The sequence below is a fragment of the Somniosus microcephalus genome, unplaced genomic scaffold (genome assembly GCF_052327205.1).
Source record: "Somniosus microcephalus isolate GS21.2 unplaced genomic scaffold, FLI_Smic_1.0 unresolved_chr1, whole genome shotgun sequence".
Taxonomy (NCBI): Eukaryota; Metazoa; Chordata; class Chondrichthyes; order Squaliformes; family Somniosidae; genus Somniosus; species Somniosus microcephalus.
The window spans coordinates 148934068-148952844 of NW_028225179.1; positions in this window are offsets into that span (position 1 = coordinate 148934068).

Genomic DNA, 18777 nt, shown 5'->3' on the forward strand with positions numbered 1-18777 from the left:
AGCTCAGGTCCTTATTGAAACATCATCCTTCACGATTCCAGTATTGAGCTCATGTCTTATTGAAACATCAACCTTCATGATTCCAGTATTGAGCTCACGTCTTATTGAAACATCATCCTTCACGGTTCCTGTATTGAGCTCAGGTCCTTATTGAAACATCATCCTTCATGATTCCAGTATTGAGCTCAGGTCCTTATTGAAACATCATCCTTCACGATTCCAGTATTGAGCTCAGGTCTTATTGAAACGTCATCCTTCACGATTCCAGTATTGAGCTCAGGTCCTTATTGAAACATCATCCTTCACGATTCCAGTATTGAGCTCAGGTCTTATTGAAACATCATCCTTCAACATTCCAGTATTGAGCTAAGGTACTTATTGAAACATCATCCTTCACGATTCCAGTATTGAGCTCAGGTCTTATTGAAACATCATCCTTCACGATTCCAGTATTGAGCTCAGGTCCTTATTGAAACATCATCCTTCACGATTCCAGTATTGAGCTCAGGTCCTTATTGAAACATCATCCTTCACGATTCCAGTATTGAGCTCAGGACTTATTGAAACATCATCCTTCACGATTCCACTATTGAGCTCAGGTCCTTATTGAAACATCAACCTTCACGATTCCAGTATTGAGCTCAGGTCCTTATTGAAACACCATACTTCACGATTCCAGTATTGAGCTCAGGTCCTTATTGAAACATCATTCTTCACGATTCCAGTATTGAGCTCAGGTCCTTATTGAAACATCATTCTTCACGATTCCAGTATTGAGCTCAGGTCTTATTGAAACATCATTCTTCACGATTCCAGTATTGAGCTCAGGTCTTATTGAAACATCATTCTTCACGTTATCAGTATTGAGCTCAGGTCCTTATTGAAACATCATTCTTCACGATTCCAGTATTGAGCTCAGGTCCTTATTGAAACATCATCCTTCACGATGCCAGTATTGAGCTCAGGTCTTATTGAAACATCATCCTTCACGATTCCAGTATTGAGCTCAGGACTTATTGAAACATCATCCTTCACGATTCCAGTATTGAGCTCAGGTCTTATTGAAACATCATTCTTCACGATTCCAGTATTGAGCTCAGGTCTTATTGAAACATCATACTTCACGATTCCAGTATTGAGCTCAGGTCCTTATTGAAACATCATCCTTCACGATTCCAGTATTGAGCTCAGGTTCATATTGAAACATCATTCTTCACGATTCCAGTATTGAGCTCAGGTCTTATTGAAACATCATACTTCACGATTCCAGTATGTGAGCTCAGGTCTTATTGAAACATCATACTTCACGATTCCAGTATGTGAGCTCAGGTCTTATTGAAACATCATTCTTCACGATTCCAGTATTGAGCTCAGGTCTTATTGAAACATCATACTTCACGATTCCAGTATTGAGCTCAGGTCCTTATTGAAACATCATCCTTCACGATTCCAGTATTGAGCTCAGGTCTTATTGAAACATCATCCTTCGCGATTCCAGTATTGAGCTCAGGTCTTTTTGAAACATCATCCTTCACGATTCCAGTATTGAGCTCAGGTCTTATTGAAACATCATCCTTCACGATTCCAGTATTGAGCTCAGGTCCTTATTGAAACATCATTCTTCACGATTCCAGTATTGAGCTCAGGTCCTTATTGAAACATCATCTTTCACGATTCCAGTATTGAGCTCAGCTCTTATTGAAACATCATCCTTCACAATTCCAGTATTGAGCTCAGGTCTTATTGAAACATCATCCTTCACGATTCCAGTATTGAGCTCAGGTCTTATTGAAACATCATCCTTCACGATTCCAGTATGTGAGCTCAGGTCTTTTTGAAACATCATCCTTCATGATTCCAGTATTGAGCTCAGGTCCTTATTGAAACATCATCCTTCACGATTCCAGTATTGAGCTCAGGTCTTATTGAAACATCATCCTTCACGATTCCAGTATTGAGCTCAGGTCTTATTGAAACATCATCCTTCACGATTCCAGTATTGAGCTCAGGTCTTATTGAAACATCATCCTTCACGATTTCAGTATGTGAGCTCAGGTCCTTATTGAAACATCATCCTTCACGATTCCAGTATTGAGCTCAGGTCCTTATTGAAACATCATCCTTCACGATTCCAGTATTGAGCTCAGGTCCTTATTGAAACATCATCCTTCACGATTCCAGTATTGAGCTCAGGTCTTATTGAAACATCAACCTTCATGATTCCAGTATTGAGCTCACGTCTTATTGAAACATCATCCTTCACGGTTCCTGTATTGAGCTCAGGTCCTTATTGAAACATCATCCTTCATGATTCCAGTATTGAGCTCAGGTCCTTATTGAAACATCATCCTTCACGATTCCAGTATTGAGCTCAGGTCTTATTGAAACGTCATCCTTCACGATTCCAGTATTGAGCTCAGGTCCTTATTGAAACATCATCCTTCACGATTCCAGTATTGAGCTCAGGTCTTATTGAAACATCATCCTTCAACATTCCAGTATTGAGCTAAGGTACTTATTGAAACATCATCCTTCACGATTCCAGTATTGAGCTCAGGTCCTTATTGAAACATCATCCTTCACGATTCCACTATTGAGCTCAGGTCTTATTGAAACATCATCCTTCACAATTCCAGTATTGAGCTCAGGTCCTTATTGAAACATCATCCTTCACGATTCCAGTATTGAGCTCAGGTCTTTATTGAAACATCATCCTTCACGATTCCAGTATTGAGCTCAGGTCTTTATTGAAACATCATCCTTCACGATTCCAGTATTGAGCTCAGGTCTTATTGAAACATCATCCTTCACGATTCCAGTATTGAGCTCAGGTCCTTATTGAAACATCATCCTTCACGATTCCAGTATTGAGCTCAGGTCCTTATTGAAACATCATCCTTCACGATTCCAGTATGTTAGCTCAGGGCTTATTGAAACAGCATCCTTCACGATTCCAGTATTGAGCTCAGGTCTTATTGAAACATCATCCTTCACGATTCCAGTATTGAGCTCAGGTCCTTATTGAAACATCATCCTTCACGATTCCAGTATTGAGCTCAGGTCTTATTGAAACATCATCCTTCACGATTCCAGTATTGAGCTCAGGTCCTTATTGAAACAACATCCTTCATGATTCCAGTATTGAGCTCAGGTCCTTATTGAAACATCATCCTTCACGATTCCAGTATTGAGCTCAGGTCCTTATTGAAACATCATCCTTCACGATTCCAGTATTGAGCTCAGGTCTTCTTGAAACATCATTCTTCATGATTCCAGTATTGAGCTCAGGTCTTATTGAAACATCATTCTTCACGATTCCAGTATTGAGCTCAGGTCTTATTGAAACATCATCCTTCACGATTCCAATATTGAGCACAGGTCTTATTGAGACATCATCCTTCACGATTCCAGTATTGAGCTCAGGTCTTATTGAAACATCATCCTTCACGATTCCAGTATTGAGCTCAGGTCCTTATTGAAACATCATTCTTCACGATTCCAGTATTGAGCTCAGGTCCTTATTGAAACATCATCCTTCACGATTCCAGTATTGAGCTCAGGTCCTTATTGAAACATCATACTTCACGATTCCAGTATGTGAGCTCAGGTCTTATTGAAACATCATCCTTCACGATTCCAGTATTGAGCTCAGGTCCTGATTGAAACATCATCCTTCACGATTCCAGTATTGAGCTCAGGTCTTATTGAAACATCATCCTTCACGATTCCAGTATTGAGCTCAGGTCCTTGTTGAAACATCATCCTTCACGATTCCAGTATTGAGCTCAGGTCCTTATTGAAACATCATCCTTCATGATTCCAGTATTGAGCTCAGGTCCTTATTGAAACATCATCCTTCACGATTCCAGTATTGAGCTCAGGTCCTTATTGAAACATCATCCTTCACGATTCCAGTATTGAGCTCAGGTCCTTATTGAAACATCATCCTTCACGATTCCAGTATTGAGCTCAGGTCTTATTGAAACATCATCCTTCACGATTCCAGTATTGAGCTCAGGTCTTTATTGAAACATCATCCTTCACGATTCCAGTATTGAGCTCAGGTCTTTATTGAAACATCATCCTTCACGATTCCAGTATTGAGCTCAGGTCTTATTGAAACATCATCCTTCACGATTCCAGTATTGAGCTCAGGTCCTTATTGAAACATCATCCTTCACGATTCCAGTATTGAGCTCAGGTCCTTATTGAAACATCATCCTTCACGATTCCAGTATGTTAGCTCAGGGCTTATTGAAACAGCATCCTTCACGATTCCAGTATTGAGCTCAGGGCTTATTGAAACATCATCCTTCACGATTCCAGGATTGAGCTCAGGTCTTATTGAAACATCATCCTTCACGATTCCAGTATTGAGCTCAGGTCCTTATTGAAACATCATCCTTCACGATTCCAGTATTGAGCTCAGGTCCTTATTGAAACATCATCCTTCACGATTCCAGTATGTTAGCTCAGGGCTTATTGAAACAGCATCCTTCACGATTCCAGTATTGAGCTCAGGGCTTATTGAAACATCATCCTTCACGATTCCAGGATTGAGCTCAGGTTCTTATTGAAACATCATCCTTCACGATTCCAGTATTGAGCTCAGGTCTTATTGAAACATCATCCTTCACGATTCCAGTATTGAGCTCAGGTCCTTATTGAAACATCTTCCTTCACGATTCCAGTATTGAGCTCAGGTCCTTATTGAAACATCATCCTTCACGATTCCAGTATTGAGCTCAGGTCCTTATTGAAACATCATCCTTCACGATTCCAGTATTGAGCTCAGGTCTTACTGAAACATCATCCTTCACGATTCCAGTATTGAGCTCAGGTCCTGATTGAAACATCATTCTTCACGATTCCAGTATTGATCTCAGGTCTTATTGAAACATCATTCTTCACGATTCCAGTATTGAGCTCAGGTCTTATTGAAACATCATTTTTCACGATTCCAGTATTGAGCTCAGGTCTTATTGAAACATCATCCTTCACGATTCCAGAATTGAGCTCAGGTTTTATTGAAACATCATTCTTCACGATTCCAGTATTGAGCTCAGGTCCTTATTGAAACATCATCCTTCACGATTCCAGTATTGAGCTCAGGTACTTATTGAAACATCATCCTTCACGATTCCAGTATTGAGCTCAGGTCTTATTGAAACATCATTCTTCACGATTCCAGTATTGAGCTCAGGTCCTTATTGAAACATCATCCTTCACGATTCCAGTATTGAGCTCAGGTCCTTATTGAAACATCATCCTTCACGATTCCAGTATTGAGCTCAGGTTTTATCGAAGCATCATTCTTCACGATTCCAGTATTGAGCTCAGGTCCTTATTGAAACATCATCCTTCACGGTTCCAGTATTGAGCTCAGGTCCTTATTGAAACATCATCCTTCACGATTCCAGTATTGAGCTCAGGTCTTATTGAAACATCATTCTTCACGATTCCAGTATTGAGCTCAGGTCCTTATTGAAACATCATCCTTCACGATTCCAGTATTGAGCTCAGGTCTTATTGAAACATCATAGTTCACGATTCCAGCATTGAGCTCAGCTCTTATTGAAACAGCATCCTTCAGGATTCCAGTATTGAGCTCAGGTCTTATTGAAACATCATCCTTCACGATTCCAGTATTGAGCTCAGGTCTTATTGAATCATCATACTTCACGATTCCAGTATTGAGCTCAGGTCCTTATTGAAACATCATTCTTCACGATTCCAGTATTGAGCTCAAGTCTGATTGAAACATCATCCTTCACGATTCCAGTATTGAGCTCAGGTCTTATTGAAACATCATTCTTCACGATTCCAGTATTGAGCTCAGGTCCTTATTGAAACATCATTCTTCACGATTCCAATATTGAGCTCAGGTACTTATTGAAACATCATCCTTCACGATTCCAGTATTGAGCTCAGGTCTTATTGAAACATCAACCTTCATGATTCCAGTATTGAGCTCACGTCTTATTGAAACATCATCCTTCACGGTTCCTGTATTGAGCTCAGGTCCTTATTGAAACATCATCCTTCATGATTCCAGTATTGAGCTCAGGTCCATATTGAAACATCATCCTTCACGATTCCAGTATTGAGCACAGGTCTTATTGAAACGTCATCCTTCACGATTCCAGTATTGAGCTCAGGTCCTTATTGAAACATCATCCTTCACGATTCCAGTATTGAGCTCAGGTCTTATTCAAACAACATCCTTCAACATTCCAGTATTGAGCTAAGGTACTTATTGAAACATCATCCTTCACGATTCCAGTATTGAGCTCAGGTCCTTATTGAAACATCATCCTTCACGATTCCAGTATTGAGCTCAGGTCTTATTGAAACATCATTCTTCACAATTCCAGTATTGAGCTCAGGTCCTTATTGAAACATCATCCTTCACGATTCCAGTATTGAGCTCAGGTCTTTATTGAAACATCATCCTTCACGATTCCAGTATTGAGCTCAGGTCTTTATTGAAACATCATCCTTCACGATTCCAGTATTGAGCTCAGGTCTTATTGAAACATCATCCTTCACGATTCCAGTATTGAGCTCAGGTCCTTATTGAAACATCATCCTTCACGATTCCAGTATTGAGCTCAGGTCCTTATTGAAACATCATCCTTCACGATTCCAGTATGTTAGCTCAGGGCTTATTGAAACAGCATCCTTCACGATTCCAGTATTGAGCTCAGGTCTTATTGAATCATCATCCTTCACGATTCCAGTATTGAGCTCAGGTCTTATTGAAACATCATCCTTCACGATTCCAGTATGTGAGCTCAGGTCTTTTTGAAACATCATCCTTCATGATTCCAGTATTGAGCTCAGGTCCTTATTGAAACATCATCCTTCACGATTCCAGTATTGAGCTCAGGTCTTATTGAAACATCATCCTTCACGATTCCAGTATTGAGCTCAGGTCTTATTGAAACATCATCCTTCACGATTCCAGTATGTGAGCTCAGGTCCTTATTGAAACATCATCCTTCATGATTCAAGTATTGAGCTCAGGTCTTATTGAAACATTATCCTTCACGATTCCAGTATTGAGCTCAGGTCTTATTGAAACATCATCCTTCACGATTCCAGTATTGAGCTCAGGTCTTATTGAAACATCATCCTTCACGATTCCAGTATGTCAGCTCAGGTCCTTATTGAAACATCATCCTTCACGATTCCAGTATTGAGCTCAGGTCCTAATTGAAACATCATCCTTCACGATTCCAGTATTGAGCTCAGGTCTTATTGAAACATCATCCTTCACGATTCCAGTATTGAGCTCAGGTCCTTATTGAAACAACATTCTTCACGATTCCAGTATTGAGGTCAGGTCTTATTGAAACATCATCCTTCACGATTCCAGTATTGAGCTCAGGTCTTATTGAAACATCATCCTTCACGATTCCAGTATGTGAGCTCAGGTCCTTATTGAAACATCATCCTTCACGATTCCAGTATTGAGCTCAGGTCCTTATTGAAACATCATCCTTCACGATTCCAGGATTGAGCTCAGGTCCTTATTGAAACATCATCCTTCACGATTCCAGTATTGAGCTCAGGTCTTATTGAAACATCAACCTTCATGATTCCAGTATTGAGCTCACGTCTTATTGAAACATCATCCTTCACGGTTCCTGTATTGAGCTCAGGTCCTTATTGAAACATCATCCTTCATGATTCCAGTATAGAGCTCAGGTCCTTATTGAAACATCATCCTTCACGATTCCAGTATTGAGCTCAGGTCTTATTGAAATGTCATCCTTCACGATTCCAGTATTGAGCTCAGGTCCTTATTGAAACATCATCCTTCACGATTCCAGAATTGAGCTCAGGTCTTATTGAAACATCATCCTTCAACATTCCAGTATTGAGCTAAGGTACTTATTGAAACATCATCCTTCACGATTCCAGTATTGAGCTCAGGTCCTTATTGAAACATCATCCTTCACGATTCCAGTATTGAGCTCAGGTCTTATTGAAACATCATCCTTCACAATTCCAGTATTGAGCTCAGGTCCTTATTGAAACATCATCCTTCACGATTCCAGTATTGAGCTCAGGTCTTTATTGAAACATCATCCTTCACGATTCCAGTATTGAGCTCAGGTCTTTATTGAAACATCATCCTTCACGATTCCAGTATTGAGCTCAGGTCTTATTGAAACATCATCCTTCACGATTCCAGTATTGAGCTCAGGTCCTTATTGAAACATCATCCTTCACGATTCCAGTATTGAGCTCAGGTCCTTATTGAAACATCAACCTTCACGATTCCAGTATGTTAGCTCAGGGCTTATTGAAACAGCATCCTTCACGATTCCAGTATTGAGCTCAGGTCTTATTGAAACATCATCTTTCACGATTCCAGTATTGAGCTCAGGTCCTTATTGAAACATCATCCTTCACGATTCCAGTATTGAGCTCAGGTCTTATTGAAACATCATCCTTCACGATTCCAGTATTGAGCTCAGGTCCTTATTGAAACATCATCCTTCACGATTCCAGTATTGAGCTCAGGTCCTTATAGAAACATCATCCTTCACGATTCCAGTATTGAGCTCAGGTCCTTATTGAAACATCATCCTTCACGATTCCAGTATTGAGCTCAGGTCTTACTGAAACATCTTCCTTCACGATTCCAGTATTGAGCTCAGGTCCTGATTGAAACATCATTCTTCACGATTCCAGTATTGAGCTCAGGTCTTATTGAAACATCATTCTTCACGATTCCAGTATTGAGCTCAGGTCTTATTGGAACATCATTCTTCACGATTCCAGTATTGAGCTCAGGTCTTATTGAAACATCATCCTTCACGATTCCAATATTGAGCACAGGTCTTATTGAGACATCATCCTTCACGATTCCAGTATTGAGCTCAGGTCTTATTGAAACATCATCCTTCACGATTCCAGTATTGAGCTCAGGTCCTTATTGAAACATCATTCTTCACGATTCCAGTATTGAGCTCAGGTCCTTATTGAAACATCATCCTTCACGATTCCAGTATTGAGCTCAGGTCCTTATTGAAACATCATACTTCACGATTCCAGTATGTGAGCTCAGGTCTTATTGAAACATCATCCTTCACGATTCCAGTATTGAGCTCAGGTCCTTATTGAAACATCATCCTTCACGATTCCAGTATTGAGCTCAGGTCTTATTGAAACATCATCCTTCACGATTCCAGTATTGAGCTCAGGTCCTTGTTGAAACATCATCCTTCACGATTCCAGTATTGAGCTCAGGTCCTTATTGAAACATCATCCTTCACGATTCCAGTATTGAGCTCAGGTCCTTATTGAAACATCATCCTTCACGATTCCAGTATTGAGCTCAGGTCCTTATTGAAACATCATCCTTCACGATTCCAGTATTGAGCTCAGGTCCTTATTGAAACATCATCCTTCACGATTCCAGTATTGAGCTCAGGTCTTATTGAAACATCATCCTTCACGATTCCAGTATTGAGCTCAGGTCTTTATTGAAACATCATCCTTCACGATTCCAGTATTGAGCTCAGGTCTTTATTGAAACATCATCCTTCACGATTCCAGTATTGAGCTCAGGTCTTATTGAAACATCATCCTTCACGATTCCAGTATTGAGCTCAGGTCCTTATTGAAACATCATCCTTCACGATTCCAGTATTGAGCTCAGGTCCTTATTGAAACATCATCCTTCACGATTCCAGTATGTTAGCTCAGGGCTTATTGAAACAGCATCCTTCACGATTCCAGTATTGAGCTCAGGGCTTATTGAAACATCATCCTTCACGATTCCAGGATTCAGCTCAGGTCCTTATTGAAACATCATCCTTCACGATTCCAGTATTGAGCTCAGGTCTTATTGAAACATCATCCTTCACGATTCCAGTATTGAGCTCAGGTCCTTATTGAAACATCTTCCTTCACGATTCCAGTATTGAGCTCAGGTCCTTATTGAAACATCATCCTTCACGATTCCAGTATTGAGCTCAGGTCCTTATTGAAACATCATCCTTCACGATTCCAGTATTGAGCTCAGGTCTTACTGAAACATCATCCTTCACGATTCCAGTATTGAGCTCAGGTCCTGATTGAAACATCATTCTTCACGATTCCAGTATTGATCTCAGGTCTTATTGAAACATCATTCTTCACGATTCCAGTATTGAGCTCAGGTCTTATTGAAATATCATTCTTCACGATTCCAGTATTGAGCTCAGGTCTTATTGAAACATCATCCTTCACGATTCCAGAATTGAGCTCAGGTTTTATTGAAACATCATTCTTCACGATTCCAGTATTGAGCTCAGGTCCTTATTGAAACATCATCCTTCACGATTCCAGTATTGAGCTCAGGTACTTATTGAAACATCATCCTTCACGATTCCAGTATTGAGCTCAGGTCTTATTGAAACATCATTCTTCACGATTCCAGTATTGAGCTCAGGTCCTTATTGAAACATCATCCTTCACGATTCCAGTATTGAGCTCAGGTCCTTATTGAAACATCATCCTTCACGATTCCAGGATTGAGCTCAGGTTTTATCGAAGCATCATTCTTCACGATTCCAGTATTGAGCTCATGTCCTTATTGAAACATCATCCTTCACGATTCCAGTATTGAGCTCAGGTCCTTATTGAAACATCATCCTTCACGATTCCAGTATTGAGCTCAGGTCTTATTGAAACATCATTCTTCACGATTCCAGTATTGAGCTCAGGTCCTTATTGAAACATCATCCTTCACGATTCCAGTATTGAGCTCAGGTCTTATTGAAACATCACACTTCACGATTCCAGCATTGAGCTCAGCTCTTATTGAAACAGCATCCTTCAGGATTCCAGTATTGAGCTCAGGTCTTATTGAAACATCATCCTTCACGATTCCAGTATTGACCTCAGGTCCTTATTGAAACATCATCCTTCACGATTCCAGTATTGAGCTCAGGTCTTATTGAAACATCATACTTCACGATTCCAGTATTGAGCTCAGGTCCTTATTGAAACATCATTCTTCACGATTCCAGTATTGAGCTCAGGTCTTATTGAAACATCATCCTTCACGATTCCAGTATTGAGCTCAGGTCTTATTGAAACATCATTCTTCACGATTCCAGTATTGAGCTCAGGTCCTTATTGAAACATCATTCTTCACGATTCTAATATTGAGCTCAGGTACTTATTGAAACATCATCCTTCACGATTCCAGTATTGAGCTCAGGTCTTATTGAAACATCATCCATCACGATTCCAGTATTGAGCTCAGGTCCTTATTGAAACATCATCCTTCACGATTCCAGTATTGAGCTCAGGTCTTATTGAAACATCATTCTTCACGATTCCAGTATTGAGCTCAGGTCTTATTGAAACATCATCCTTCACGATTCCAGTATTGAGCTCAGGTCCTTATTGAAACATCATCCTTCACGATTCCAGTATTGAGCTCAGGTCTTATTGAAACATCATCCTACACGATTCCAGTATTGAGCTCAGGTCCTTATTGAAACATCATCCTTCACGATTCCAGTATTGAGCTCAGGTCCTTATTGAAACATCATCCTTCACGATTCCAGTATTGAGCTCAGGACTTATTGAAACATCATCCTTCACGATTCCACTATTGAGCTCAGGTCCTTATTGAATCATCAACTTTCACGATTCCAGTATTGAGCTCAGGTCCTTTTTGAAACACCATACTTCACGATTCCAGTATTGAGCTCAGGTCCTTATTGAAACATCATACTTCACGATTCCAGTATTGAGCTCAGGTCCTTATTGAAACATCATTCTTCACGATTCCAGTATTGAGCTCAGGTCCTTATTGAAACATCATTCTTCACGATTCCAGTATTGAGCTCAGGTCTTATTGAAACATCATTCTTCACGATTCCAGTATTGAGCTCAGGTCTTATTGAAACATCATTCTTCACGTTATCAGTATTGAGCTCAGGTCCTTATTGAAACATCATTCTTCACGATTCCAGTATTGAGCTCAGGTCCTTATTGAAACATCATCCTTCACGATGCCAGTATTGAGCTCAGGTCTTATTGAAACATCATCCTTCACGATTCCAGTATTGAGCTCAGGTCTTATTGAAACATCATACTTCACGATTCCAGTATGTGAGCTCAGGTCTTATTGAAACATCATACTTCACGATTCCAGTATGTGAGCTCAGGTCTTATTGAAACATCATTCTTCACAATTCCAGTATTGAGCTCAGGTCTTTTTGAAACATCATCCTTCACGATTCCAGTATTGAGCTCAGGTCTTATTGAAACATCATCCTTCACGATTCCAGTATTGAGCTCAGGTCCTTATTGAAACATCATTCTTCACGATTCCAGTATTGAGCTCAGGTCCTTATTGAAACATCATCTTTCACGATTCCAGTATTGAGCTCAGCTCTTATTGAAACATCATCCTTCACAATTCCAGTATTGAGCTCAGGTCTTATTGAAACATCATCCTTCACGATTCCAGTATTGAGCTCAGGTCTTATTGAAATATCATCCTTCACGATTCCAGTATGTGAGCTCAGGTCTTTTTGAAACATCATCCTTCATGATTCCAGTATTGAGCTCAGGTCCTTATTGAAACATCATCCTTCACGATTCCAGTATTGAGCTCAGGTCTTATTGAAACATCATCCTTCACAATTCCAGTATTGAGCTCAGGTCTTATTGAAACATCATCCTTCACGATTCCAGTATGTGAGCTCAGGTCCTTATTGAAACATCATCCTTCATGATTCCAGTATTGAGATCAGGTATTATTGAAACATCATCCTTCACGATTCCAGTATTGAGCTCAGGTCTTATTGAAACATCATCCTTCACGATTCCAGTATGTCAGCTCAGGTCCTTATTGAAACATCATCCTTCACGATTCCAGTATTGAGCTCAGGTCCTAATTGAAACATCATCCTTCACGATTCCAGTATTGAGCTCAGGTCTTATTGAAACATCATCCTTCATGATTCCAGTATTGAGCACAGGTCTTATTGAAACATCATCCTTCACGATTCCAGTATTGAGCTCAGGTCCTTATTGAAACAACATTCTTCACGATTCCAGTATTGAGCTCAGGTCCTTATTGAAACATCATCCTTCACGATTCCAGTATTGAGCTCAGGTCCTTATTGAAACATCATCCTTCACGATTCCAGTATTGAGCTCAGGTCTTATTGAAACATCAACCTTCATGATTCCAGTATTGAGCTCACGTCTTATTGAAACATCATCCTTCACGGTTCCTGTATTGAGCTCAGGTCCTTATTGAAACATCATCCTTCATGATTCCAGTATTGAGCTCAGGTCCTTATTGAAACATCATCCTTCACGATTCCAGTATTGAGCTCAGGTCTTATTGAAACGTCATCCTTCACGATTCCAGTATTGAGCTCAGGTCCTTATTGAAACATCATCCTTCACGATTCCAGTATTGAGCTCAGGTCTTTATTGAAACATCATCCTTCACGATTCCAGTATTGAGCTCAGGTCTTTATTGAAACATCATCCTTCACGATTCCAGTATTGAGCTCAGGTCTTATTGAAACATCATCCTTCACGATTCCAGTATTGAGCTCAGGTCCTTATTGAAACATCATCCTTCACGATTCCAGTATTGAGCTCAGGTCCTTATTGAAACATCATCCTTCACGATTCCAGTATTGAGCTCAGGTCCTTATTGAAACATCATCCTTCACGATTCCAGTATTGAGCTCAGGTCTTTATTGAAACATCATCCTTCACGATTCCAGTATTGAGCTCAGGTCTTTATTGAAACATCATCCTTCACGATTCCAGTATTGAGCTCAGGTCTTATTGAAACATCATCCTTCACGATTCCAGTATTGAGCTCAGGTCTTCCTGAAACATCATCCTTCACGATTCCAGTATTGAGCTCAGGTCCTGATTGAAACATCATTCTTCACGATTCCAGTATTGAGCTCAGGTCTTATTGAAACATCATTCTTCACGATTCCATTATTGAGCTCAGGTCTTATTGAAACATCATTCTTCACGATTCCAGTATTGAGCTCAGGTCTGACTGAAACATCATCCTTCACGAATCCAGTATTGAGCTCAGGTCTTATTGAAACATCATCCTTCACGATTCCAGTATTGAGCTCAGGTCTTATTGAAACATCATCCTTCACGATTCCAGTATTGAGCTCAGGTCTTATTGAAACATCATCCTTCACGATTCCAGTATTGAGCTCAGGTCTTATTGAAACATTATCCTTCACGATTCCAGTATTGAGCTCAGGTCTTATTGAAACATCATCCTTCACGATTCCAGTATTGAGCTCAGGTCTTATTGAAACATCATCCTTCATGATTCCAGTATTGAGCTCAGGTCTTATTGAAACATCATCCTTCACGATTCCAGTATTGAGCTCAGGTCCTTATTGAAACAACATTCTTCACGATTCCAGTATTGAGCTCAGGTCCTTATTGAAACATCATCCTTCACGATTCCAGTATTGAGCTCAGGTCCTTATAGAAACATCATCCTTCACGATTCCAGTATTGAGCTCAGGTCCTTATTGAAACATCATCCTTCACGATTCCAGTATTGAGCTCAGGTCTTACTGAAACATCATCCTTCACGATTCCAGTATTGAGCTCAGGTCCTGATTGAAACATCATTCTTCACGATTCCAGTATTGAGCTCAGGTCTTATTGAAACATCATTCTTCACGATTCCAGTATTGAGCTCAGGTCTTATTGAAACATCATTCTTCACGATTCCAGTATTGAGCTCAGGTCTTATTGAAACATCATCCTTCACGATTCCAATATTGAGCACAGGTCTTATTGAGACATCATCCTTCATGATTCCAGTATTGAGCTCAGGTCTTATTGAAACATCATCCTTCACGATTCCAGTATTGAGCTCAGGTCCTTATTGAAACATCATTCTTCACGATTCCAGTATTGAGCTCAGGTCCTTATTGAAACATCATCCTTCACGATTCCAGTATTGAGCTCAGGTCCTTATTGAAACATCATACTTCACGATTCCAGTATGTGAGCTCAGGTCTTATTGAAACATCATCCTTCACGATTCCAGTATTGAGCTCAGGTCCTTATTGAAACATCATCCTTCACGATTCCAGTATTGAGCTCAGGTCTTATTGAATCATCATCCTTCACGATTCCAGTATTGAGCTCAGGTCCTTGTTGAAACATCATCCTTCACGATTCCAGTATTGAGCTCAGGTCCTTATTGAAACATCATCCTTCACGATTCCAGTATTGAGCTCAGGTCCTTATTGAAACATCATCCTTCACGATTCCAGTATTGAGCTCAGGTCCTTATTGAAACATCATCCTTCACGATTCCAGTATTGAGCTCAGGTCCTTATTGAAACATCATCCTTCACGATTCCAGTATTGAGCTCAGGTCTTATTGAAACATCATCCTTCACGATTCCAGTATTGAGCTCAGGTCTTTATTGATACATCATCCTTCACGATTCCAGTATTGAGCTCAGGTCTTTATTGAAACATCATCCTTCACGATTCCAGTATTGAGCTCAGGTCCTTATTGAAACATCATCCTTCACGATTCCAGTATTGAGCTCAGGTCCTTATTGAAACATCATCCTTCACGATTCCAGTATGTTAGCTCAGGGCTTATTGAAACAGCATCCTTCATGATTCCAGTATTGAGCTCAGGGCTTATTGAAACATCATCCTTCACGATTCCAGGATTGAGCTCAGGTCCTTATTGAAACATCATCCTTCACGATTCCAGTATTGAGCTCAGGTCTTATTGAAACATCATCCTTCACGATTCCAGTATTGAGCTCAGGTCCTTATTGAAACATCTTCCTTCACGATTCCAGTATTGAGCTCAGGTCCTTATTGAAACATCATCCTTCACGATTCCAGTATTGAGCTCAGGTCCTTATTGAAACATCATCCTTCACGATTCCAGTATTGAGCTCAGGTCTTACTGAAACATCATCCTTCACGATTCCAGTATTGAGCTCAGGTCCTGATTGAAACATCATTCTTCACGATTCCAGTATTGATCTCAGGTCTTATTGAAACATCATTCTTCACGATTCCAGTATTGAGCTCAGGTCTTATTGAAACATCATTCTTCACGATTCCAGTATTGAGCTCAGGTCTTATTGAAACATCATCCTTCACGATTCCAGAATTGAGCTCAGGTTTTATTGAAACATCATTCTTCACGATTCCAGTATTGAGCTCAGGTCCTTATTGAATCATCATCCTTCACGATTCCAGTATTGAGCTCAGGTACTTATTGAAACATCATCCTTCACGATTCCAGTATTGAGCTCAGGTCTTATTGAAACATCATTCTTCACGATTCCAGTATTGAGCTCAGGTCCTTATTGAAACATCATCCTTCACGATTCCAGTATTGAGCTCAGGTCCTTATTGAAACATCATCCTTCACGATTCCAGGATTGAGCTCAGGTTTTATCGAAGCATCATTCTTCACGATTCCAGTATTGAGCTCAGGTCCTTATTGAAACATCATCCTTCACGATTCCAGTATTGAGCTCAGGTCCTTATTGAAATATCATCCTTCACGAATCCAGTATTGAGCTCAGGTCTTATTGAAACATCATTCTTCACGATTCCAGTATTGAGCTCAGGTCCTTATTGAAACATCATCCTTCACGATTCCAGTATTGAGCTCAGGTCTTATTGAAACATCATACTTCACGATTCCAGCATTGAGCTCAGCTCTTATTGTAACATCATCCTTCACGATTCCAGCATTGAGCTCAGGTCTTATTGAAACATCATTCTTCACGATTCCAGTATTGAGCTCAGGTCCTTATTGAAACATCATTCTTCACGATTCTAATATTGAGCTCAGGTACTTATTGAAACATCATCCTTCACGATTCCAGTATTGAGCTCAGGACTTATTGAAACATCATCCATCACGATTCCAGTATTGAGCTCAGGTCCTTATTGAAACATCATCCTTCACGATTCCAGTATTGAGCTCAGGTCTTATTGAAACATCATTCTTCACGATTCCAGTATTGAGCTCAGGTCTTATTGAAACATCATCCTTCACGATTCCAGTATTGAGCTCAGGTCCTTATTGAAACATCATCCTTCACGATTCCAGTATTGAGCTCAGGTCTTATTGAAACATCATCCTACACGATTCCAGTATTGAGCTCAGGTCCTTATTGAAACATCATCCTTCACGATTCCAGTATTGAGCTCAGGTCCTTATTGAAACATCATCCTTCACGATTCCAGTATTGAGCTCAGGACTTATTGAAACATCATCCTTCACGATTCCACTATTGAGCTCAGGTCCTTATTGAATCATCAACCTTCACGATTCCAGTATTGATCTCAGGTCCTTTTTGAAACACCATACTTCACGATTCCAGTATTGAGCTCAGGTCTTATTGAAACATCATTCTTCACGATTCCAGTATTGAGCTCAGGTCTTATTGAAACATCATTCTTCACGTTATCAGTATTGAGCTCAGGTCCTTATTGAAACATCATTCTTCACGATTCCAGTATTGAGCTCAGGTCCTTATTGAAACATCATCCTTCACGATGCCAGTATTGAGCTCAGGTCTTATTGAAACATCATTCTTCACGATTCCAGTATTGAGCTCAGGTCTTATTGAAACATCATACTTCACGATTCCAGTATGTGAGCTCAGGTCTTATTGAAACATCATACTTCACGATTCCAGTATGTGAGCTCAGGTCTTATTGAAACATCATTCTTCACGATTCCAGGATTGAGCTCAGGTCTTTTTGAAACATCATCCTTCACGATTCCAGTATTGAGCTCAGGTCTTATTGAAACATCATCCTTCACGATTCCAGTATTGAGCTCAGGTCCTTATTGAAACATCATTCTTCACGATTCCAGTATTGAGCTCAGGTCCTTATTGAAACATCATCTTTCACGATTCCAGTATTGAGCTCAGCTCTTATTGAAACATCATCCTTCACAATTCCAGTATTGAGCTCAGGTCTTATTGAAACATCATCCTTCACGATTCCAGTATTGAGCTCAGGTCTTATTGAAACATCATCCTTCACGATTCCAGTATGTGAGCTCAGGTCTTTTTGAAACATCATCCTTGATGATTCCAGTATTGAGCTCAGGTCCTTATTGAAACATCATCCTTCACGATTCCAGTATTGAGCTCAGGTCTTATTGAAACATCATCCTTCACAATTCCAGTATTGAGCTCAGGTCTTATTGAAACATCATCCTTCACGATTCCAGTATGTGAGCTCAGGTCCTTATTGAAACATCATCCTTCATGATTCCAGTATTGAGCTCAGGTCTTATTGAAACATCATCCTTCACGATTCCAGTATTGAGCTCAGGTCTTATTGAAACATCATCCTTCACGATTCCAGTATGTCAGCTCAGGTCCTTATTGAAACATCATCCTTCACGATTCCAGTATTGAACTCAGGTCCTAATTGAAACATCATCCTTCACGATTCCAGTATTGAGCTCAGGTCCTTATTGAAACAACATTCTTCACGATTCCAGTATTGAGCTCAGGTCCTTATTGAAACATCATCCTTCACGATTCCAGTATTGAGCTCAGGTCCTTATTGAAACATCATCCTTCACGATTCCAGTATTGAGCTCAGGCCTTATTGAAACATCAACCTTCATGATTCCAGTATTGCGCTCACGTCTTATTGAAACATCATCCTTCACGGTTCCTGTATTGAGCTCAGGTCCTTATTGAAACATCATCCTTCATGATTCCAGTATTG